Here is a 25,831-nt window from a genome sequence, read left to right as displayed (position 1 = left end):
CTGGAGATGACAGCCCATAAAAATGCAAAAGATTCTGCACTTACCTCTGATCACGGTCTGGCGAAGGAAAAATACTCATCAGCTGCTTCCCTCAGGAACAACGTTCTGTTTCAAAATAAATTAAAAAAAAGAAACAAGACTTTAAACAGTGCTTCTCTCTCTCTCTTCCCTAATGTTAGCCTCCATCAGTGTTCGTAAACATTTACTTAGCAGGAGCACCTTCGCTCTCCCGAACCAAAGGCAATGATTACATTACATTAACCACGCCATGAGGACAGAGCGAGGCCAGGACAACAGCCCTGTTGGCACCGACCAGAGGATGACGTGGGGTTGCACTGCAGCAGGCTCGATTGTGCAAGAGGGAGAAAGAGTGGGGACAGATGAGAAATGACAAGTTGGGGGGGGGGGGGGGGGGGGGGAAACACCAAACAAAAAACCACCCCAACCAACAAACCAACAACCTGGATTTAAACGTAAACCACAAAGGAAAAAAAAAAGTTCACAGAACAAGCAAATGCCACGTGAGCTGAGAGAACTGGGCACACCAGCATAGTCCTAATGAGATTTCTCACATCTGTTCATTAATATCATTGCCTTTGAAACAGCCAACAAAGCAAACTCTAAGACACTACCTTCTTTAGTCTTGGCCACAGCTAAATCAGTGCGGCAAAGCTTCAGTGGTGCGACAAAGTCTGTGTAGTCTATTGCCAAAGCCTTTAAAAGAGTCAGGACCAGTGGGTACTCCGTGAAACAAAAACAAACCACCCAAGGATGGAGTTACACCCTTCCTCCACCCCTCTACCTGGCTAGTGATCACACAGATGAAAAGTGCTTTGTGAAGCTAAGTGAAACTCAGGAAAACTTCGTGTGCACACATACACACACACACACACAGACACACTCAGAGAGCGTCTCAGCAGAGTCACCAAAACCCCGAGGGAGGGCACAGGTTAGAACAGGGTCGGGGCTAAGAGGGTAATTTTACTATACCTGTTGGACAGCCTCTAAAGGCTGCTCTTCCACATCAGCTGTGTCCGAGAGACACAAGTATCCTCCTGTAGCTTTCCAGCTCGCTCAGACCTTGATTCAGCAAAAACTCTGACCTTTGAGTTTCCGATAATCTTTAATACCTCTACAGCCAACTAGTAAACAGTAAGAACCACACTTGCACTGCCTGTAAATATAACCAAGTGCACCCAGCTCCCTGCCTTCCTCACAAATTTATAGCTAGAGCAAAATTTTCTCTTTTCCTCTTTCCTGGTTAGATAAAGGTTAGTTTAGAAAAACAGGACCGACCCTTCCTCAGCCTCCCTTGGGACACAGCTTTCCTCTTTTATTTTCATCCGTAATTCTTATGTTTCTTTGCAGTTGGAGAAGGCAGAATGAGAAGCCCTGCACGCCCAGCCTCCACAGATCCCAACCCACCAGGGGAAACATCAAAACAGTCAGATGCAACAGCAAAACAACTCAACTACAAAAGGGGTGAATGTTTAATGTCACTGTAAAATGAATAGACAACTAAAGAAATGGTTTTCACAGAACCGTGGCAATCCAGTGAAACTTACTAAGAAAGACAATCAAATGAGGAGGTTAATTATTAATAGAACGTATACAATGTCAATAGATAAGACTCACATGTCCACTACCCCATGGTAGTCATTAAGACCCACACAAGCAGATAAAATCCACGCAACTAATGGCATTTAATATATGTTTCCCATAGGGGCTGGCTGTCCCCCGAGGTTTCACTGCAAAATATCTTGCATTTTCTGATGCAAACTATTACCAAAGTGGCGACCTGGACCAAGATGGAGTAGCACTCTGCTCCAGTTGGTTTTACTTTCCAGAATACAGCAGACTTGAAAAAAACCAAATGGATCAATAGGTCACAAATGCAGTGGAAACACTAAAAAGGAACATGAGTTACAAGTAATTTTCTCTTCAACTTTTAAAAACGCAACTTGCTCACACTTACAGAAGCTCAGAAACAGTTGTATCAATGAGGTAAGGAGACTCCTGCTCTTTGCAGTCCCACAGTTTTCCACGAAGGCACATCACAACAGCACAGGATAAGAAGCAAGAATTTAACACCAGTTGAATGGGGTAACAGGGAGTTTAAACTGAACGCAGTAATTGATGAGCAGTCAGTGATGAAACACAAAGAACAGAGTGATATTACCAAGCAGATAGATTTTTCCATCCATAAAATATGACTGGAATCGGCCAAATCCGATTTCACTAGAAGATTTATTTTAAAGAACCTTAAACTAAAGGAGTAGTTTAAAGCAACACTCAAATGATGACACATTTCCACAGGAAGCCAAGTTAGATGGCAAAAAGCTTGCCTAACAATTTTCTTTTTCTATACATACGGATCTGCCTCTGTTGTCTGTGAGAAGCAAACAGGTTTGTACGATTGGAAAGCCCTCACCTCAAAGCACCCGTTACCACCATTATCACCAGCTGCTGAACACCACCTCCCAAACGCTTAACAGAGAAGGCAACATCACATTTCACCTCCAGGCATCAGAGCATTTACTCATGGAAATGAATCTCTGCCTAGCACACAATTAAGCTATTTCGGAATGACTTCATTAACTCTAGGAGCATCCTATCTTTTCCCATGTTTGTATTTAGTTTCAAATTCACCAGCCATCACAGAAGAGTGGGAAAGCTCAGGAGCTCACGCACTGGCCATGCAGGCTCCTGCAGGAGCTCCCATCAGTCAGGGTGTGTGCCCTGTGGAGGCTCAATCAGCAATGACATTTGTATTCCTGACAGTTTTATTTCTTTAAAAACCAGCCACACTGGAAGTTTCACTTTACTTTTTACTCCAGAAAGAAGGCCAAACCTGAGTGTAACAGATGCTGTATGGAATGCCCAGGACACATACTAGACCATGTGTGTGGTCCCCTTCACCATTATGAGATAAAACATCTTTCAGGAAAATGAGAAGGGTCCTTAGTTTTTCTAAGCAAAAAACCCTTAATATTTACACTAATGAAATGCAACAGGGTCCACTTAGCCAGAAGAACAGTATTCACACGGGAGCTCAACCAAGTAGAACTATTTTCCCATGAAGATCTTATCCTCAGTCTGGGCAAACAATCCAAGTCACACCAGACAGACAACAGTTCTACTATATATGTCTCTAGTAATTACACCAAAGAAACATGGCAGTCCTTACTTTAAAAATAATAACAACTTTAAAAGCTCAAATCAGCAGCACAATGAAAATATCTAATGATAAAGCATACACTGGGAAAACACAGAAAGTAGCTTGATATGGTCAAAATACGAAAAGTTTTACAGGGACATGAACAGGGAGTAAAAAGTCCTGCTTAGTAAATGGTGGAGGTTTTAGTTCATTTCTGTAAAAGAATGAAATAGAGAATAAAAAACACAAGCACCCGAGGTTTTGCATTTCTTTCTGGATAACAAATACTTTATAGCATCACTGAAATAGTTGTGTAGCTTTATAGTTCAAAGCTGCACAAAGACAACACAGAGCAAAGCTACGGGTGACTTTTAGTAGGTCTGGGAAGGAAGGATGGATGGACTGCAGCAAACAGGAAAAAAGGGGAAAACGTACATAGAGAAGGGGGAGAGAAAAGGTGTAGAGCTATGTGAGAAAAGAGTGAAACCAAGAACAAGTATCAGAAAAAGTCACTGTCGGAAACTGCAAATGCTCAAGAAAGAAGCACCATGGAGAAAACTGCATTTCCTACCAGGATCTCCAAGGAAGTGAAACAAATGGAAACTAGGTAGCAAGGATATACTTGAAATAGTTAATCAAGGATATCTGCCATCAAAACAGATTACCTTAACATGTATAGCTCCTTTATGGCTCATTCCTGTGCACCCATCAGAACTGGTTCGAGAAGGGAAATGGTTTCCAAGACCCAGTGAAACTCTTAAGTGAATTCGCATTTCTGATAAGAGAAAGCAGTCTCATTCTCAAAATTCTACAAGTGATCCCTCAAATTCCTCGCCTCCCTCTTGTATGATGGGTTGCTGTCAATGTAATTCAGCAGAGAGAAGCTTTCACAACAGAAGAAAAAGGCAGAACCACCCGAGGAAGGAGAAGCACCAGTTTGATAATGTAAAGCAAATGGCTTGAGTGGTTTATCGTTCAGCCCATGCCCTACTTCAGATCTTCCACGTCCTTGTGTGGCATCACCTTGTCTGCACAAAACAAAAGAAAGGATTTCTCCCTATATATAACTCTACTGATGGCATGGAGGGCACGTGGCCCAGGCCCTGTGTGCCACTAGTGTGACTATGCTTGCCTGCAACCGCGCTGCTCTGAAATGCCCATGACCCTGACTGCTCCAGAAGCACAATATTCAGAAAGGCCATGGCAAGCAGTGAAGTGTTAAAACCATAATGTTATCTGTCTTTGCCTCTGTCCTTTTCTCTCCTGCTTTCAGCCAGCTGTACCTCTCCCAACAAGCCAAAAAGCAAACCAACTGCAATCAAGGCCAATGGGGAAAAAGACATCAGTAATAACCTTCTTCCCAATGCTGCAGCCTAGTAGCTAAATTCATGCCAACTTTGTGAGAAGAGAAAAAAAATCTGTCAAAATGAGGGCACAACTACAACTAAAATATTAAGAAAAGATCTCTCCTCTTTTGCTTTCTCCTCTCATCACGTGGGTATGAAGGAAACAGCTTTCTCAGCTGACGAACTTCCACTGCTACAATTCACTCCTTTTTCCCCCTCTTTGTTTCTGATTGTTTCTCAATGAGCAAAGAACAGTCTTGAATAAGGAAAAATTATAATTTATGTATTGTACAGATATATCTGAAAAGGCTGTCAGTTTCCATCCAGCCACAGAGCCACCCCCTCCTGACAGCAAGGCTGTAATTAAGCTGATAGCATTAAGCATTCCCTGAATTACTGGGCTGAAGTAGCAGAGCAGTGTATTTAAACCTTTCACCCCATTCAGATCATTTAAACAATTCTGCTGGTGGCTTGTTTAGGCTACTCCTCCCCAAAGCATTGAAAATTAAGAGCACCCAAAAGAACTAAACACACCTAATTCAGTACTAGTCTTTCCCCAGTCCTAATAAACCATGGCTCACACAGACAAAGCAATGCCTTATCTCCCCTATACCAGTCATAAAGCCACCCTTATCTTAAGAAAAATAGCATTTAAAAAAAAATAGCAAACAAATAACCAGATTAAGGAAAGGCAATGATGTGCTAGGTTTCCAGACAGACAGCCTAAAAACACCTAGGAGCCCAAATCCCACAGGAACAAACTTAATGTCAACAGAAAGCTATGGAAAGGCTTTGTGCCTCAATGGGGACCCCCAATTTACAGAGAAGTTGACAGCTACCACAGAGAATTTTGAGAGGAAGAGGGTCATTTATTTCTCTCATTTTATTCCTATGTTAAATAAAGCAAGTTAAGTCAGAAGCCTGCTGACTTTAAATCCATGTAATTTCTTCTCTACATTTTTCATTTATCACTGTCAATATTTGATCTGGACAGTGTTGCCTCTTCAGGCTCCGTATCCTTACATTTATCTCTTATCATAAAGCGAAGTGCTCTACATTGCAGAGGAGATTCCTCCAATATCTAAGATGATGTGAGGGAAAAAACAAAGTATAAACAGCTCCTCACTTAACCCCTACAATATTATGAATCAGCAATTGCAACTTATGATTCACCCCCACCAAGGAACTAATTAAAACTAAAATTAACATTGCTCATTTTTTATACAGGGGAAAACCAATAAAGCCAATGATCTATACCTAAATAAAAGGTATAAAACACACGTTTGATATGACTGTAAAGACAAACTGCAATAAAGAAAATGAAGTTTCGCCCATAATTCAGTTCTAATGTGCTGTTTAAACAGCTTTCCTTGTATGCACTTTGAGGTTTAGAGCAATAACTTCCAAGGTGCCCAGTAAGTGGCCACAGCACAGCTGGCTGTACAGAACAGATACATAATGAGAAGAGATACTCCATCCAATAAAGCAAATAAAAGTTACAGATACAGGGCTTCTTCCTGGATGTAAAACCACAAAGCTGAATGAAATAGAAAGCTGGAAGAATAAATACCATATCTTGAAGCCACATTGTGAAAGGATAAGACTTGTTAGCAGATTGGCTGTATCCACACCTGTTTAATTAGGTGGACTTTGCTTTTTTCAGTGGGTGAGAGGAAGGAAATGTGCAGACATGGAAACAGAGAAAACAGGTAAAAATAATTCACGCTTTCAGGAGGGTGAGGGGAAAGAAGAAACCAAAACTTCTTACTCGGTTACCTCTTACACGCTTGGCCAATGTTCAGCCCCAAACTCAGTTTAGCCAATGCTCAGAAACAGCCATGTATCTTCAGGATCCGTCCCGCACTCTGAGGTATGATAGATTTCTCTCTCTTTCCCCACAGTTTTCTCAAGCTCTGCTCCTCGCTGCTGCTGCTTTCCAAAACGCCTCTACACCCGGCCGCTGACGGGGAAGGCTGCAGGTGCAGTCGGCTGGTGAGGAAGGCACAAATGTTGAACAGACTGTTCCTTCCTCCCTGGGGGCTCCCAGTTGCCACCGAGGTTGGCTATATAAATGCTCAAATCGTCACCAAACCTTCCCACAAATGGAAACAGATACCTGATCCATCCACTACCATATGAGCTTGTTTGGAAGAATATTTAAATGCACTATTTTAGCTCTGCCTGCCATCCCTCTGCCTTGATATTTTCTGGGATGCAGAGGTAAAACAACCTGGTACACAAATCCATTTTAAAAGAATATAAATGATGCAGCTGCTTGATCCTATTGTTCACTGTGCCTGGAAAAAAAAAAAGTCTTTGCATGAACCAGTAATTCTCTTTCTTCTTATTTTCCATGAGACAATGCTACAGATTGTGGCTACTGAGAGAGAAGTGCCAGAACAATGTGAGGAGAGGAGTATCAATTCTTTCAATGCTACAGGTGCAAGGACTTGGCCATGTCCTTTCACTCGGTCTTTTGAAGTCAACAATCTGCCCGTGGTTGAATTGTCAGGAAGAATGGCATCTGAAAAAAGGTACACATGATCAACCAACCTGAGTTCAAGGAACACCATAAACGCTTTCAGATTAGCAGCCCCAAAAGCCTGCCGATTCTGTAGGACGCTGGGTTACGATCAGGGAGAAGTGTGGGCACTTACAGATTGACTCATGGAAGCGCGACTAAAGCAGCTCAGTGCGGCATTGTTTGAGAGTCATTGACCCAGAAAGGCACTAAAGCAAAGCTGTACGTAACGCTCCCAACGCAGGCACTCAGCCCCGTGCCCCTCCGCTGGAAGGAAAACACCGCACAGAGCTCCACAATCTCATACTTCAGCAGCTAACGGAGCTTTTGTGCTTGCAAGGAGATGAAAATTTCTACTTCCCTTCTTCATTACTTTTCATACCTCACGTTAAAAGCTCTCTTCTGCCTCCCTTCTTTCTCTCCCTGTGTCTTACTCTGCCCCTTCACAGCGACTCTGAGTCAATCCGTGATTAAATTCCCCGTGTTTCCATGCAAACATCTAACTTTCCTGGCTTCACTGGAACATCAGTGAAGGCCCCCCTCCCACTCCTCTCTCATCCCAAGAGACTGAAGCACACACAGCTTTGCCTGAGCATCACTGCGGAATAAGGCCACGCTTGTGTTTTTAAGAGAGGCATCCAGCCAGCTGGAGGTTTCTTTATGGCTTTACTAAGTGCAAAGCCTTTTAGACTTGTAGACTGAGCCAAAACCCTGAGAGCCAAAACCCTGACCTACCATGCCCTTGTGGGACCAACAATATTCTTCCACTACTTAAGAGAGAAAATACATGAACTGTCAGTTTAAAAAGCATGCGACATGGCAATTAAATATTATCACTGTAGGATACTATCAAACAGTGTTTCAGTAGATGAAACACAGCAGGGTCTGGTGTGCAGGACAAATTTTTTTTAAGACTTTCAATCAATTGCTCCATTTTAAGGCAGGTAGAAAAAAAATTATGCAAAAGTAGAAGCTTCAGTTTGAGTTTTAGGCCACATTTACATGCCAGCGTGAGAATCTGATCTAATGCTTGTCACAACCATCAGAAGCCTTTCCACTGAATTCAACAAGCGCACGGTCAGGATTTAAATTTATGTGGTGCCAGTATTTGTACATACATTTACGTACATAAACATCATGCTGTATACTATTATAATTATTTTTTTGGCATGGAACTGTCTGAGCATTACACATGAATCACAGCAAAGGGCTGGTTTTTTTAATAATAATAAAAAAATATTTCTTTCTCCTTTGGGACCCAACCATAACCTATTCTTATCTCTGTAATAACATAGATGTTCATCTCACTAATCTTCTCCCCTCCTCAATACAAAAAGAGAATTTGCAAACTGGATGACTAACCAAACCCCTTTCAGTTAAGGCTCACTCTGCTTAGGTGTTTTGACACTCCTAAGCTATATTTTTCTACTCATTTTTTGAAAATGCCTGTTCCTTTTGTTTCAACAGATTTGGAATAGACCAAGTCAGAGACAATGCCCCATCTCAGTTACCTCATAAATCAGCAGAAACGTCAGGGGAAACTGCCTTTTTTTTTTTTTTTTAATCCTAGCAGCACAAACAGAAATTGCCCTTGTCAAGCCTTATTTACCAGCCCATCTTGCTGGTGAACTGCATGACGCCCTTGGACCATGTCCTGAACATATCCATGCTCCCCTGGACCCAGGCAGTTGCAGATTATAGGGCTTTTCATGGGAAACAATTTTTACTTATTCCTTCCCTTCAGCTTAACAACCAGTCCGACCTGAAAAGTATAAAACCAGACAAAAGGGAAATAATTTCCCAAAACCCAACACTCAAAACACTTTGTACTTCTAACCACCGTTTTCTCCAGGCAAAGGCTCTGCCATCTCACCCTCACCCAGACCCAAGTCTGACTCAACTGTCAAAGAAAAAACAGAGCTGGTTAAATACAACAGCATTTAAGTCTTGCGTCAACAGAGTAATAGCAAAGCTCCCTAAAACAGGCTAACTATAGGGGTTTTTTTATTTACAGGACGGCGAAACTGAGGGACAGAGCACAAGCTCAGACATTTATCATGTCAGCAGGAGAATCAGGAGCGTGAGGTCGCAGGAAAAGAGTTCACAGGCTCCTAACCACTGCCTTTTTGCCTCTGGAGCACTATTTTCTGCCTGTCCAGAGCACCCCCCCTGATTTTTTTACCTCACATGTAGCACAGACTGTGCACCCTCTGAGGTTGCTGGCATAGCCAGGCTTGCGACTGTGTCGCCTTCAAAGTTGTGTCCTCCAGGTATCATCCTCTGTCACCACGAATATTAAATATCCAACATTCAATACAGGGCACCTTCAAGTGTTTACCAAAGGGAAAAGGCAGTCATTCGACACAGAAACAACTTCCCACTAAAATTCACTGTTCTTTCATTTTTTCCCTAGCACCTTCTTGTCAATGCCAGTTCACCCTCAGTTATTTTCCCTACCAAAGGATGTCCCACACTGCATCACATAATTAAGAAACACATTTCTTCAGCAACAAGACGACTGATACCTTCTTGCCAAGCAGACCAAGAACAGTATTTTGAAAGAAAATCAGATTTTACAGGTTATCAGAGCTATCTTTTCCCTGTTTCAATGGCAGCTGGATGACAGTTTTCTGTCCCTTTTGCTGTCTTTCTTGTCTATCTCAGCTGGACTCAAGCTAATAAGCTTCTCATTAATGAAATGACTATGCCAAGGTACTGGCAGATGGTCCTATGTTCCAAGCACATCTTCCCATTCCCTCCCTCCCAAAAGTCCTAATCTATACACAGTGTAATCGTCACGAAAACATATGCTCCCTGACAGAAAGCTTCCCTTCCATTATCTCTGTACTCTAGGGTTTTGCCCCCGAAACCTCAGCGACACAAAGCAACTCCCATCCTACTCGAGTCTCCGTGTCCTTTATGCCTGAAAACACATTCACCAGGTCCTGGCCAAAGTGCCTGTACAAGGTTTAAAATCCATGCTAATCTCTCCACAGTACCATCCGTATCCTAGTCCATTAGTAAGCAAAATGCACACACACATATATATGCACCTTTAAAAAAATATAAAGTAATATATGCCTCGTATTTCTTATGTGTACTACTTTGCCACTGTTTATTTACAGGTCCCTGTAACAGTACAAGAGCCTTTCTCTTAGATGAAAAACCATATAGTATAATTTATTACGTTGGTTACCAGTAAATCTCTTGTGCAACGCTGCCATTTAAATGCTGAGTGAGTCAGTCACTAATTTGGTATCTCATATATCTTAAAATAATCTGTTTGTTTCATCTGCTGGCTCCCTCTCCCCCACCAATTTAATCAGATTATTGTGATTGATGAATTCATTAATATGGTCGTCGTATCCTGACAGCAGAGCAACTTCTACAGAGGAAGTTTCAGGAAGGAAGAGCGAGTATCTCCCTTTTGCTCACACAGATAGTCACGAGCAGAGGAACAAATGAACGCTATCAGCTCCCCAGCTGTGGGAAGGGCTGCACAAAGGTTATTTCTAGACATTTAAGATCACTTTGGCTTTGCTGGAGCGCCTCAGAGAAGGCTGGAGGTATGGACAGGCACAAACAGGCCACCATAATGCCAAGGGTTGTTTTAGCTCTCCACGTTGACTCTGAACCTTCTGAAAAATCTTTTCTTTCCAGAGGAAGAGAAAATTTTACTGTCAGCTTCTCACTGCATTTAATCCCACAGTCCTGAACAGCTTTTCCCCACTGCAGATAGGGAAAAAAACATCAACAGAAACGAGAAAAGCTTCCCTTTAATCTTTGCCGCCTCCTTTTCAAATTCAAGTTGAAAGTCTTCGAAGTAAGACCTTTTCTAATACTGCGTAACACCTTAAATCACTCCTGATTGTCATAGGGAATAACTTAAGCTTAGTAACTCCAAAACTATCTACCTTACAAAAGGTGAAAGAGTTAAAAAGCACACTCATTTCTAGACTGAAACAAAACCCAATAGGTCAAACACAGGCAATGACGGAGAAGAACAGGGAGTGAGAAATATTATTTAGCCAGCAGTAAATATAACATAATTATGCATCTGTAGTTTTTGTCATGCAAAAGTAAAGAAGCTGAAGCGCTTGACAGTGCACCTTCCCAGTCCTCCCAACCAGTAAAGGAAAGGAAAATAAAAGGAACTTGGCACTTACCAGGAAAAACAGTAAGTACAGAAAAGCACGCAACAGCACTGCTCAAGTACCCAGGAGCTGTGACGGCCTGAGGAGAGTGATATAAATGACCTCCACCTGTGCTTACTCATTGGCTGAAACCGTATTTGCGAGACAACTCTGACTTGAGCTGTAACTTTATATCTTTCTAAAAACGTCATAAATCAGATGAAAAACATGCGACTAAAAAATATGGTACGGCACCAAATTCCTGGGGAGAAAAGCTAGTCTCCACCTCTTGCCGTCTGCCAGAGCAACATCCAAGAGGACACCGAGCATTTGAGGATCAAAAAGGCTCTCAGTGAGCGTCTGTCAAGCGGAGAATTTGGATGAGGATTAATTTGGGAGGATGGCCAGCCTGGTAAACAGCAGCAAGCAAACAGGAAAGGCTACTTGTTAGAGGCAGCAATGCACAATAGGCTTCCAGAAACTAAACACACCATATGTAATTAAAGCAATTTATTACAGTTATGTGGCTTTGCACATTTGCAAATGCATTTCCCCCTTTTTAGTCTCAGAATGATGTGCTTATTCATGCAAACTGAAAGGAAATATGTAAACAGTTTTGAAAATACAAAAAGAAAGTGTGAGAATGGAACATTTGATATGGCATTATCTTGCAAATGCCTCCAGATTCCTCTCTGGTCACTGTGTGGGCAGCACATTCCCAGGACGGAGCAGGGGGTGGGCGGGAGAAAGGGGACTGTAAAGCTATTCATGAACTACATTTTGTCTTTTCCCGTTGAGTTCATTAGTGACCTGCTGGAGCAGTGGGGAGGAGGGGGGCTCACTCCGCTCTGCTCCGGCAGGAAGAGCAAGCACAAGGAGCTCCCAATGCACAAGGAGGTGCGGCCATGCCAAGGGATCACGGCCCTTCTCCCCAACTCCCTGCCCACACAGGGCCTTTGCACTCCTCAGCCCCGGCTGACGGAGATGGCTTTGCCATGTGGTTATACCATCCACAGCCACTCATGAGGAAAGCTGATCCATCACAATGAAGTTTTCACGAACTGGGAAGCCATTTCCCCAGCCCCCACATAAATAAAAACACAAGTTGCATCCTCTCCGTGGCCTTGAACTTCCCTGATCCCACAAAGCTCAGGGAGGTAACAACAGCTCCCTCAGACAGGTGAACTGAAGAGGACAGCAGAGAACCTGCGCTTACAGCAATCACAGAATCATAAAATTGTCTGGGTTGGAAGGGACCTTTAAGATCCAACCATCAACCTAACTCTGATAAAAAAACCCAGCAACAACAACAAAAACAAACAAACAAAAGCAAAAAGAACCCCAAGCCACCAGTAAACCATGTCACTAAGCACTATGTCAATCTGTCTTTTGAATACCTCCAGGGATGGTGCCTTAACCACTTTCCTGGGCAGCCCATTCCAATGCTTAATAAACCTTTCAAGTGTAAAAATTTTTCCTAATATCCAATCTGAACCTCCCCTGGTGCAACTTGAGGCCATGTCCTCTTGCCCCATCACCTGTGACTTGGGAGAAGAGACCAACCCCTGCCTCTCTACACCCTCCTTTCAGGGAGTTGTAGAGAGCTATGTTGACAGACAAGGCCTAGGGGCACCCAGCACCGACTAAATAAAAAGTCTCCACATATTGCATCATACACCTCTCTGCTGTAAACACAGGAACCATCCTACATTTCCTACCATCTCCAACCATCTCCTTGCTACACTAATTCCCCATCACACAGCACATTATTTTTCGACAACTGAAGACGCTGGTGGAAGTGGAAATGCCGTTTCCTAGGAAAGAAGCCTGCCCAGGATTTTCCTCTTGACCATCCTCTGCTGGCAGATCCTCCTCCCCACCATTCACCACCACCCTCTGTAGCACAGGGCAGCTCTATGACCCAGGCAACGCAAGAAAGCAAGGCCTGCCTGGAGCTGTGGGGTAGATTTTGAAGCTGTGGTATGGAAATGATGTGCAATTGCTGATGAGTGGATGATGAGGCCTGAGTGTGGGCTGGCTACTGGTGTAGGCTGGCTACAGACACAGCAGCAATAGTGCCCAAGAGGCAGGGGGTAAAGGAAAAGGATGGGGGGAAGCACAGCTGGAACATCTGGATAACTGGTTTATCTGTGCAGCCCATTGCTACTCCAGGTACCCCTCACAGCAGAGGGATGTGGAAATGACAACGATATAGTCCTGGCCCCTTTCAAACCATTCTCCCTGTGAGCAGCACCAAGACACATTCATACACAGTAACCTATAAAAGCGGTAACAAGAGCGTTTGGGGTCTTCTGAGTTCAGGGTTAATTTCCGTCCCATTTTCAGACCAGTAACATCTGGGGCTCAAGAGACTGATGTAGGATGAAGAACAGCACAAAAGAGAGAGAAAATTACTCTGCCATATTAAGAAGAGAACGACATAACAAGCAAAACTGAAATGCAATAGAATGACAGAAGTCACTAGGCTGTGATCACAGTGGGCTATAAAGCAGAGCCCATCACTGTAATGAGGTAGGAAAAGATTTGTCATATGCAGAGGATTACACAGAGTCTAATAAAAACATTCTCTATTAAGAGAAAAACATAATCCAATTCATATGGAACAACTCTCATATTATACAAGTCATGGTACCAAACGCAGAACACAAATTCAGGAAAAATGGCACGTAATGCTGACGTAAAGCAAGCTGTCAATAAAAACTGATAAAATCGTAACACTGGCAAATAGCAAATATATCCATTTAAACTAATCAAACATAACAGTAGGAAAAGATTTTAAAGATTTGAAGTAGCAAACGCTGTACTCTAAAGAAGCAGAAATGGTGGTGCAGTGAGTTTTTGATTAATAAACCTGACTTCTGTAGCTTGCAAATGAGTTAAAATGAAGGATTTTTTTTTTTCTTGTGCTGCATTCATGGAACATCCAAACCAGCTGGCACCTGATCTGCTATGAGGGCTCTATGCACTTTGGCAATACAAACAAATTTTAATCCAAACAATAATTTCATACATACATATTCCCCTCAGAAGTATCAAATTAAGAAGAAACATGATGAAGGCATTATGTTTAAGGTTAATAAAAGCAAAGTACTAAACAGTGAAAATTATAACCACTCATACTTTTTTTTTTAAACGGGGTCATAAATAAATTACTAACTTAAAGGCAAAAAGCCAGACACGTTCATGAAGGCACACTGTGTGCTCAATAAGTAGTGACAGGAAAAAAAATGCAGTAAAAATGCAAATAAAGTTATATTAAGATCTATAAGGAATTAAAAGGTGAGTAGTACAAGAACTAACATGTGCGTTCCACTGTGAAACGCTGTTCAGGTCTCATCGCTTTATCCTAAAACAACAGAAAAACACTGAAGTAATGGATTGAAATTTCTAATTGAAAAAACCAACAAAGAAAAACATCTGTTGCCTGTTGATTTTATTTTCTTTTCTCCTTTTTTAAAATCTGACAGGAGGTTTAAGAAGCACATGAAAAAATGCAAAACAGTCAAGAGGAGAGACTGGAAAGATTAAGTATTAATTTGGTTTCCTAACAAAAGAAAAAGGGAATACACAGTGAAACTCAGAGACAAAAATTTGGTTAATTTCAGATTATATAGTTTCACATCATAAGCAATTTTCCAGCAGTTCTTACTATGGCATTACCACTGATGTTATGAAAATTATGAAACATTAATATTTATATAAGCATATTTGAATTAATAACAATAAACATCAATCACAAAGCACAGAAACACCCCTGTTTCAAGGCACAACACAATAAACATCTAGGAAAAGTGTAATATAAGAATCTTCTGCAGAATTTTTTTCTTAAACAGTGAGAGCTACTGTTGATAAGGGAAGGACTTTGAATCCTGATGGACAGATGCTCTGATCCACTATGGGCAATAGAGAAGACATACCAGTAGCAGTTTCTTCTGCAGGAAAAACATGTAGTAAATTCCATCACTGTAGCTACTGTGATAAAAAGTCTTCTGAAGTGTGCCACACAAACACAGAACAAAGAAGAGCTTAGAGTTTACAGTTAAGAAAAGAGACAACAGAAAGATCTACAGGCAAAGCTGCAACCGAAGATTAGACAACAACAACCCTGGTCTAACTTTTTTTTAAATTAAGATTTTTTGGTAGGTATTTTGAACATTTCTAGAGACCCCTCTAAATGTGAGGGTCAAAATGGGAGGATGATACTTTGACAATCTATGAAGTACAGGGTGGAAGCTGTTATCATTAACCTGAAATAAAAGAAGCTATATACTGCCATAAAATAGAAGACTTACTACTTTTTTTTTTATTCACAAGACCTTATGCTTGCTGCTATATAGGCAGATCCTTTCACTTTAGGATCCCTTTCATTCCAAGAATCCGTATCAGTGACAGAGATAGTGGTCACTACCACGTCACCAATGCCTCCCATTGTTGGTCCTGTGGCAACTACGTGGAGACAGAAAAGAGAATTTTTGTTCTGTGCCATGTGTTGTTTACCCCTACTGTGGGTGGCTGATGTCAGGCAGAAACAGCTTTAAAAAACAACCAAAAAAACACCCTAAAATACTACCACCACTACTACCAAGAAAAGAAACACTCTAAACCCTATGTTCTTAAGTTTTTCACCTTTACAACTGTTTCAGCTTCAAAAGGAGACAGTGATCCTGCAGGTAGTTTGTTCCAGCTCTTTCTGCTATTTTCTCACCAGAAATGACTCCATTGGTACAAGGTCTTCTGGTCTCAGGGTGCATCAAGGGCTGGCTGCTCCAAGAGAGGAAGAGCAGAAGACCCCAGGGCACTTACTGAGTGCAATCCCACCATATCTGACCATGGTGGGCAGAACTATCTGCTGGTGACAAGGTCTGCTCACAGTCCCAAGCAAGGACAGTGATGAAACACATCCAAGGACCACACAGTGGTGTAGGCAGGAGCAAAAGGAGATGGAGCCAGGGACAAGACAAGACAGAAGACACACTATCCACAACACAGGTTCGTGGTCCACCCAGGGAACAAGGCTGGAGACAGAAGACAGACACACCTACCATGTCACTGAGGCCAGGACTGAAGGCCCAGATCTGAGCTTGAGGGGAGTCACTGAACCCCTGAGGAAACAGTGTACCGGTGAAGGTCCTCAATGAGGTTTCTGAGGGCATTGGTGCCTGCAGGGTTGACTCTTAGCTGGTGCCTGCAACCTCTGAGTGCAAGGAAGGGCTGTGCACATCCGAAGGAGCAGTCAGATGACGTTCCAAAGATGTGGTATCAAGTGTGGTTTATATTCACACATTCTACTGTCCCCACAGGAATATGCATAAAATTACAGATCTCTGAATGCATTTTTCTCCCATGGGAATATACACAAAATTACAGATATTCAAGAGCAGTTTTTCTATTAGTTATGTAAACATATTCCTGTCAAACAGTGGGGTGGGAAAATACTTTTTTCCCACTTGAGCTCTGCTGGAGTTCTGTCCTGTAATTGCTCTTTCAACCCATACTGGCCTCTTTATACCAGTGCAATCTCCACTCAACTATATCTTAAAAGGTCTGAAGCAGCATTGTGCCTCCAGCAATCACCAACCCAAGTGTTCTAAAAAGCTCTTGACAATCCAGGCAGTACAACTCCATGCCCTTCTTCAAGGCTCTGCTATTGTCTCTCAAGCTCCTTCAAACAAAGACCAGGGAAGGGGAGCCTCACCTGCCAGAGAAGACAGTCCTGGAAGTTAGAAGGAAGGAGAAGAGTGAAGAGGTGTGACATGAGCAGGGAAGAACAAACCTAAACAGAAGATAAAAATCTTCTGGACCAATTCCTTCCACATAAGCAGCGCCAGGGCTTGTCTACACCGATACTCTACTTTAAAATTTCCTCTCCTTCAGTGGTGCCAGTGCCCGCGGGGGTTGCAGTGTGAAGTGCCTCTCTGTACCAGTTTCCCAGGCAGGGCCATCACGCCTGTACGCCTGATTCGAACGGGAGATACCCCAGATACTCTGGGATTTCCTTGCTTTAAAAACACTCGACAAGCACGGTGCAAAATTTAAAACCATAAATACACGCTTCTCTGCACGGCGGAGAAAACATCTGGGCCCAAGAGTTTCGTTTCATATGTTCAATTAGGCCATGAAGAAAAGTATTATGGATGCAGAAAAATAACAGTCTTCTGCGATTTGTTGCATTTTGCCACATAAAACTGCCATAATTATTGCATTTTAAATTAAAAATCATGCTCCTAAATTTTCTTTTCTTTTTTTTTGGTCAAACAGCATAAAAATGTAAAAGCACACAAAGTTGTTATCAGTGTTCGCCAACAGTTACAACACACTGACCTCTACCTTAACTCAACATGGCTCTAAGTTCAAAGCCTGCTTAAAACCATTTAAATACCAACATTATTAAGCATAGCAGGCGTGCTGAATACTCCAAGGGAGCCAGCAGGCTTTGAGCGAAACCCAGTCTCTGCGTTTCCTCCCCCTTATTTCCCAGGCTCAGCTTACCTGTCCTCCAGAGCAGGACTTTCCTGTCACGCTTCTTCTGACAGAGAGGAGGGGTGTTTCCCTGCTCTCTCATCCTTGGGCTACTGCTTTTTAATTTCCCAATCTCTTCCCCTTTTTATCAACTGCGATGGAGGCTTAGCACACAGCCTCTTTGTTTCAAGTCACAGCCTTACCCCAGCTGCTCTGCACTACAGAGATTTCTGGAGATAAGCAGCATACAAGGAATCTGCAAGTATTACCTACACAAGGACAAAACAATACAGGAATTTTTGCCGTGGTTCACCAAATCCAAGAACAGAGCTACTGTAAAAGGCTCTGTCTCATAAGATGACAGGCGAGTGGTGGAAAAGCCTGGACTGTTGAAGCCCTTCAACAGAGACTTCCTGGAACTTCCAAGATCTTTTTCACTGCGTTTGTTAGTGATCATACATCCTGATTGACAGCGAAGCAAAAACACCACATTAAGCAAATTATCTGCCATCAGCAATGGTTATAAGGAAATGCTGCAGTTGAACCAATGTCAAAAAGAGTTTAACTGCTTAACTATCTCATGCTTAGCATACTTTAAGGCAAAACTTTCAACACAGTTTCTCAATCATCACTCAAAGGCTGCCATTAGTAACACTTGGATCTCAAGAGCATTCAGCAGTATGTATTGCGGGTGTCTGCCAGCAAAAGAAATGTTTAGCAGCCTGAAAAATGTCCAAGGGGTAAAATTGCAACAGCTCATTTAAGATGCAGCTATGAGGCTGCACAATTAAAAACACAATCCCAGAGGGACAATCTTCACAAGTCTTCACAAGAATGATTTTATTTATTTTTTTTTTTAAACTTTTGCCCTTTCTGTCTCTTAAGGGTCCTGGGTGCTGTTAGGATACCCAGACAAGTACTAATCATCCCATTTTATGTATCACTTTCCTCCTGGTCCTTGTTGCTGTGGCCCAAACACTTTTAGTCTCGCCTGAAAACCAGAGCATGGAGAGATAGACTGTTCACTGAGACCCTTTATTCCAGACTGCTGGACTCCAAAGCACGGTCTTTTAATCAAATTACTCTTAAGGCTTATGTCAAGTAGCAAATGCATCAAATTCTTGGCTCCAAAAAAATCAAACAACTCTCTCCAACCTAGAAGACATACACTTCCCAGGGTAAAATTTTTGTCTTTTTTGTCTTTTACCTAAAAGCTATATTCCTTGCACTTTGCTTTTAAAAACAGTACCCTTGAACGTGATTTTCTGTAAGTGGTAAAGGAGGAATTTGGATAAAAAGCATTTGTGAGCACATGGGAAAATCTGTGTTCTGTGCTCGTAAGTTAACCAGTACTTGGCACAACTATTGCATTTTTCCACCACAAGTTATCTTCCCTGCCTCCAGAGTCATATATTTTAGTCCAATCTCCAAAAGGTACATACAGTAAGCCGACGTTTAGACATCCTTAAGCTTATTCACCAGGCTCTTTCTCCTCTCCCTTGCCAAAGTAACTCAGCCTCTGAGTGAGGTCATTCTCCACTAGTTCGTAATGATCCGTGTTACATTCTTGATACTCACTGTGAAATCTCAGAGGAGCTGGGGAATAGATAGGGGGTAAAAGCTGGATATAAGAGACCTCTCCAGCACAAATATCCCAGATCAATTACCAATATAGATCCATTGCATTAAAAGCCTCCTGTTTCTGAACCCTTCTTAAAAGCCCCCTCGAGCACACAGTCCTACTGTAGGTAACCATGGGATAAATTAAAAATGACGGGAGGGAAAGGAAGAAAGGAAGAATCTTACACATATGGAGTTTACCTAAGCAAAGGCAAAGATCTTCAAAGAAACTATCACAAACACAGTAACAGCTACAGACTCAATCTGGAATTCAAGTACAGATTTTTGGTACCTGACCTACAAATTATTGAGAAGTGTTGGCTACTACAGCCACTTTTAACATGCTGAAGCCTTCTACAGCAAAGCTTCCCACAGCATCACTGGAAAGCCTTGAGTACTAGCTCCTCTTGCAGCTGTAAGACATATCTTCTATTGAAATTTGGAGACACGCTTTGATGAGGAAGGATAAGGCAGGAAGGGACCTCAGGATTTGCATAAGGGTTCAAGGGGTCTTTCTATCACTTCACTGCAGAGTAGTCTTGAGCACTTTCTTAGATCAGTTCAGAGATGAAATCTGTTTTCCTTTCTCTCAGACGTGCTTCTATCCCTTCAGTTAAAATTATTACTCTGGCAGTAAACTTTCACTCTATCACTACAGGGTTAATTTCCTTTTACCTTCTACTATCACACTTGAGTGCAGAGTGCTCTGCTTGGCTAAAAGCTCAAAGGGCATGAATAATGTAAGAGGACTCTACTGCAAGGACCATTAATGCCTCCTCCAAAAGCCTTTTTTGCTGGATCTCTCACCAGTTCTCACTTGCTGTATCTTGCTGTATCTTTCATTTTCTTTAAATGTTACAGTATCAGCGCTAAATCAAACTCAAAGCTCTCACACCTAGCACCTCCCCACCAGCAATGCAGCCAGCAGGCTACAGGGACTGAGGAATCAAAGGGTGGCCAGGAGAGGAGAGCCTCCTGGTTACACCAGCTATCTCCTCCGCCTCCTCAGCTTCTCTAACTTTTGCCTTCAGCACTGAAATACTACATCCTCAGTTTAAGTAAAATCACTTCAACGGCCTTTGAGTCATATAAAGACCTAACAAATGCAAGAAATAGTTTTCATATTTGGAAAGAGCCCTTTTTGCTCTCAAGGATGGCTGAAATTCAACTGAACTATTCACCTTGTAACGTAACACGGACATCAGCCTGACTGGATGGCCCATGTCATATTAAGCTTGGGGAAATTTGGCAATAAAATGAGTTGTGGTTACAAGAAAACCCTGCCAGGTGCATTCACAGAGGAAAATGGTGAGTCTGAACGTTATCTGATGAGCCACAAAATTGATACATCACACATCTATGAAATTACATATAGTTCTTAATTGAATCATTCCAAATCAAATCAGGAAAACACAACCAGAATTACAGGAAATACTAGGATCTTGGGCAAATTGCCTTCAGTGCCTGCTGTCAGTTATGCTATCCGTAAAATACAATCGATAAACGTAACCATTAAGTGAATGCACAACATTATTAGTCCAATTCTTAAACAGAAAAAAATTAGGCAGGGATTTATTTGGTGTCACGTGTCAGATACCTGCTTTGCACTACATTGCAACTGTCATACGATTGCCAAATGCTGGAAAGGCTGGGAAATGGGAGCTGGAAAAACACATTACAGGCAAACAAACTGATCGTAGAAAGTCCTTAGATTTGCATATGCACAATTATGATCTGTATCAGCTTTCCCTGCAAAGATAAACTGAAGTAACAAAATACATAAAAACAAATTGTGAGGACTTAAGGAGGCATGTCTTAACCCAGAGCTATGAACCTCACGCTGCATGCGAAAAAAAATAGTCCTCTGCACTTCAGTTTTCAGTCTGGCAAAGCCCACACGACAGGAGCGATGCTGCAAGTAGAAAGCAAAGAATAATTGAAGGGAAAGATGGGAAATCCCAAGTCTCTTCTGTGGTTATGAAACAATATTAAAAGAAAATGAAATGGGAGAGGCTTGAAGAGCACTAAAGATTCTAAGACTGGCTGGAAAGCATTACTCAAAAGTAGTTTGAAACTGTGGTTTGAAATATTTAATATCTATAGAGCCATCTGTTCCAAACCTTGGAGGGTTAACTCAAACCTTCTTCTGCAAGCCATACAAACTGAGTTCTGTGTTAGAAACCACTAGACAACTATCTTGTACTAAACTCTAAGAACTGTAATACAAGACATCTGCTGGAGTTATAGAATGTCCTGTAGCTCTTTAAAAATGTATAAATTTGCTTTGGTAATTATGGTCATACCTAATACAGTTTCCCAATTTCACATATGATTGTGTGAAGTGCTTTGAAATGAAAGATGCCATGTAAGTGCAAAACATTGCTGCAATACACTCAACTTAATTTGGACCTGCTATAGTAGGATGGCTCCTTTATTGAGACATCTGCTAGGAAACTGATTTGGCCAAATCACAGTGAGTGATAATTAGTGCTATTTAATCAAGACAATATTAACATAAATTTTAACTTGTGTCAAGTAGCGTAATGGTAAATTACTGAATGTTAAACAGACATGGAATTTTACACTCTGGTCTTTCTGTAAACAAGTTCTTGAGTAAACTAAAACGTACAGTTTCTTCAATGTGCAGTCAAAAAGAGCTAGATACAACCAAGAGCTGAAATCAAGCAATACAAGACTTGAAATCATAAACTTTGTTTTCAATTTTAATAAGGTTTAGTACTTGAATGCTCTTCATCTTTGAACTAAATACATGAACTTTAGCAAGAAAAGCACATCCAGATATGCTTATAATTAGAAAGTAATATAAGGTATTTTAAGTAATTTCTGGCTTTTGTACATATATGACATTTCTGACTTGGATGCTTAATCCTGAACAGCTTTTTACATTTTGTATGGATAGGCATCGGTGGATTTCTGGCCTTAGCACTGAGAAAATGGCTATAAACAACGTGCCTTTCCATGATAACCCCAGATTATGGGTTTCATCCATTAGCTGTCGATTTTGTCAGTCAACACATCCACTTACTACTTGTGAGAGAAAAATATAAAACTTCTGGCATCCTGACTCAAAAGTGCCAGGAACTAAAATACTGATGGCAAAGAGCCCCCCACTCTGACATCAAACAGAAGCCTTTACTGCAAAAGCATAACACAGCTACAGGTACTGCTTTAGATATTCATTCTTAAAGGAAGGGAGATTCCTGAATCCAATATTAATATAGTGAATATAATTCACTTGTCCGAATTGTAAATTAAATGGAATTTTAAATTATTCCATGACGCATTCAGTGAGCATGTTTAGAGCAGAACAGCACTTCTACAACATTCCCTAGAACATTCAATTCCTTGAAAGGGACTAGGAGTAAAGGAGACCAAAAAAAAAAATCACAAGGAACAGCTCAGTACCATAAATTCTACGCTCTGCAGGAAAAGATGACGGTTTAGCTCTTAGGACCAGGATACTACTGAGGAGGCAAAATAAAACAATTGAAAAACAATTGAGACTGGCACATGTACTTCAGTTTGAAAGGAAGTGTCTTGCTACCCATAGGAGATACCATGCTCTAGAGATGACTTAACATTTGCTCCCTATTTCAGTGGAGTGGTTAAACATGACACCTCCCTCCTCCACAATGCTGGGGCGAATGTTGTGAGAGAGGAACAGGTTTCTTAATGTGACATGCACATGAAAAGTCTTTACAAGCAGGTGGACAGAAGAATGTATACCCAGCTTCATACTGTGCATGAACACATGCACACAAAGTGGACACAGGTCCTACATGATTACAAAAGCACGTGCAAAGGGCTGCAATGATCGTTGCTGATGTCCCAGTCCCAGGCCTTTCCCATGCAGTGCTCACAAAGAGCCATGACTTTCAACAGAATCATTTTATTAACACTAAAACCCACAATTAAGCAGGAGTCGTTCCTGCCACTGTCACTTCATAATCGCACAGACTCTGCCGAGAGTCACACTCTCCCCATTCCATTCCTTCCACTCTTGACCTGTGCGAGCTGAAATCTCAATGGGGGACAAGAAGGCCAAGCTTTTCCACAGGTCTAATTGTCAAAGCAACAGCTACCTTGAGAGGGGGAAAAAAAAGAAAGAAAGTGTGCTGTTGCTGTGGAAACAGAGCACAAAAATACCGTTATCAGATCAAGTAGCTCTCGGAGGACCAAGCAGACAGCTGAACAGGTACTGGAACTTCTCCTGGCAAGCAGGAAGGGTTTGGACAGGAAACAAAGGTCAGCCCAGATGTCTCCACCAGCTCCCAAATGTCAGGACAGCTTTTCAAAAGTGACTCCCTCACAACACTCGGTGAGGAAAGGCTTCTTTTTTGTGAAAACAATTACCATCACATGAAGGCCTTGAACGGGGAAGAGGATAAATTGCACAGCTTGCTTAAATTCTTGGTAGATGTGTTAATACAGAATTCAGGGCATGGTGTTATAACTGAGAACTGTGGAAATGCCTGGGTCGGCCCCAAGTTTACAAGCTGAATTCAAAAGCAATGCTGGTGAATGGTAAAGAAGAAAATTAACCTACATCCTAGCAGAGTTCTTCTGCTTCTTGCTCCCTAAGAGATGTGAAAAAGAAATAACAGAATGTGATAATGTAATTACCTGCTTCTTGCTCCCTAAGAGATGTGAAAAAAAAAAATAACAGAATGTGATAATGTAATTAAAGACTACATGATAATTAACACAAAAAATGTCTGAATTAAGACCACATGGGCAAACTCAGTATCATACTACTTTAACTTTTGAGTGACTTGACTTTAAAATCTACAGTTTTGCTTGTTTCCATTCCCTTCGAGATCCCTTAACTGTAAGCTGTTCACAGCCTGAACTAGATAAATTCTATGAGACTGCAAGAGCCTAATACAAACCAGTCAGAGAGAACACTGTAGTCAAAAACAGTGTTAATGAGAACACCACGTACACAAAAGCCAGCTCCAGGTTTTCGGGAGGAAAAGAAATGCCAATTGTCAACTTTAGAACTCATTATAGTATCAAAGATCAGGTGAAACCAGCAACCAGTAGTTATTTGATACTCTGAAGTGCTGATTTTGCCAGGAGATTTTAAACATCAGAGATGGCAGGGGAGTCCAACAGGTTAGAAATTTGTTTAGTTTATCAATGCTGCGACCCTACCAGACATTAATTCCCCCAGCTCTGGATCTTCTGCTCTTCCTTCTCATCCCCGCACAACAACCCATATTAAAAGAAACTTGACATTGGCAAGCTAGAAGAATGATTTATTTTACAACGGTGTTGTGAAGCTTAATTCATGTTTGTAAAGCCCTTTGTATTACGCCTTTCATCTACTGTGGGAAACTCACAGTATTATCAATAAGGTCTTTTCTACAGTGGAAAGGCTTTGCTAAAATAGCTATACTAGCAAATCTGCCTAGTTGAGATGTGGTTTACACAGGCAAAAAAGTTATTTTGCCAGAAGAGCTAATACCAGTTCCCTGAAAAAACAAGCTTAACGGGCCAAAGCACAATTTTGGTGGCATCTAACTGAATCTAGCATAGAATATTGTACGTCAAGAGTGATTTCTACAGAATCTTAACAAAACAGTTATGCTGGCAAAACCTCCAAGGGTAGCTCTAACCAACATATTTTGGAGACTGCAGTTGAAGGATGTGTGTTTACTATTTCCACAATAACAAGCCTCTGTGTTCATTTATTCATGTGTCTGAGCCAGAAGCAACTGAGCCCTCTGTAAAGATATCCCTTTAACAGCAAATGCATTTGACTTCAGTATTTTATAAAAAGTAATTGTTGGGTTATTACGGTTTTTTTCCTTTAAGAAGCAAGAAGCTAAAGGAATAAAGCCTGTTAAGATAGTCTTGGTCAGATATATTCTGCCAAAGAGAACAGAATACAAACAGCTCTAGAAGGAAGGCCTAGAAATCACCTATGCAACTTCAAAGAACACAAACTGAGGTACAAGAAACTAGTTTGTGGGACAGTCATTTTTAACTATGCTATTATTTTCTATTCAAGACCCCAGTTTTAACACTCAATTTTTAAAAAAATATCAAATATGCAATTGTTATTTTTAAAGGTGGAGAGGTGCCATCATGCCAGGTTCTCAAACAACTACTGTGTTGTTTTTTTCTTTCTAGTTGTTAAGCCTTATTCTGAGCTGCTTAGGGCAGCAGCCTGCAGCTATCAGCAGCAGTGCATTTACATTTTGCCTTTAAACGTTTCTGCATCTGACTACAAGTCTGTAGCAAATCTTATCACCTGAGGGCTTGCTTACACGGGGAAAGAAAACTCATCTGTCTCACATGGCTGGAAGGCTTTTCTCCAACAGATACCTGTGTTTTATTTTAGAAGGATGTCTCTCCACGTCCACCTGCAGCAGCACACAATTTTCTACCATCCACAGCAGCAAAGCTGTGCACTACAGAGTAACACTTCGGCAGAGCCATATTGCAAATCTGTGGTGGGTTACAAACTGGCTAAACATTTTCCCATAAACTGCCTCAGATCAGACATGCTTGAATCTGGAATGGAGCTCAAAATCCAAGGGCAAGAATT

At 41.5% G+C, this 25,831-nt stretch overlaps 1 protein-coding gene across 6 annotated transcripts in view; it reads right to left on the bottom strand.

Annotated features, from left to right (window-relative positions):
• NDST2 (N-deacetylase/N-sulfotransferase (heparan glucosaminyl) 2) overlaps nt 1–25,831 on the bottom strand; it is a 128,508-nt gene that overhangs the window by 51,914 nt on the left and 50,763 nt on the right. For 5 of the 6 annotated variants that reach the window (XM_014956284.1, XM_014956286.1, XM_014956282.1 and 2 more), the window contains one exon: nt 45–105. The gene's annotated coding sequence lies outside the window, so the exon portion shown is untranslated. Of the gene's footprint in view, nt 1–44; nt 106–6,279; nt 6,314–25,831 lie in introns of those variants that run through there. The other variant, XM_014956288.1, reaches the window with a different exon arrangement.

The sequence above is a fragment of the Calidris pugnax genome, unplaced genomic scaffold (genome assembly GCF_001431845.1).
Source record: "Calidris pugnax isolate Ruff unplaced genomic scaffold, ASM143184v1 scaffold196, whole genome shotgun sequence".
NCBI classification, from domain to species: domain Eukaryota; kingdom Metazoa; phylum Chordata; class Aves; order Charadriiformes; family Scolopacidae; genus Calidris; species Calidris pugnax.
Note: the sequence above shows the minus strand (reverse complement) of the source record. Positions and strands in the feature narration are given on the sequence as shown.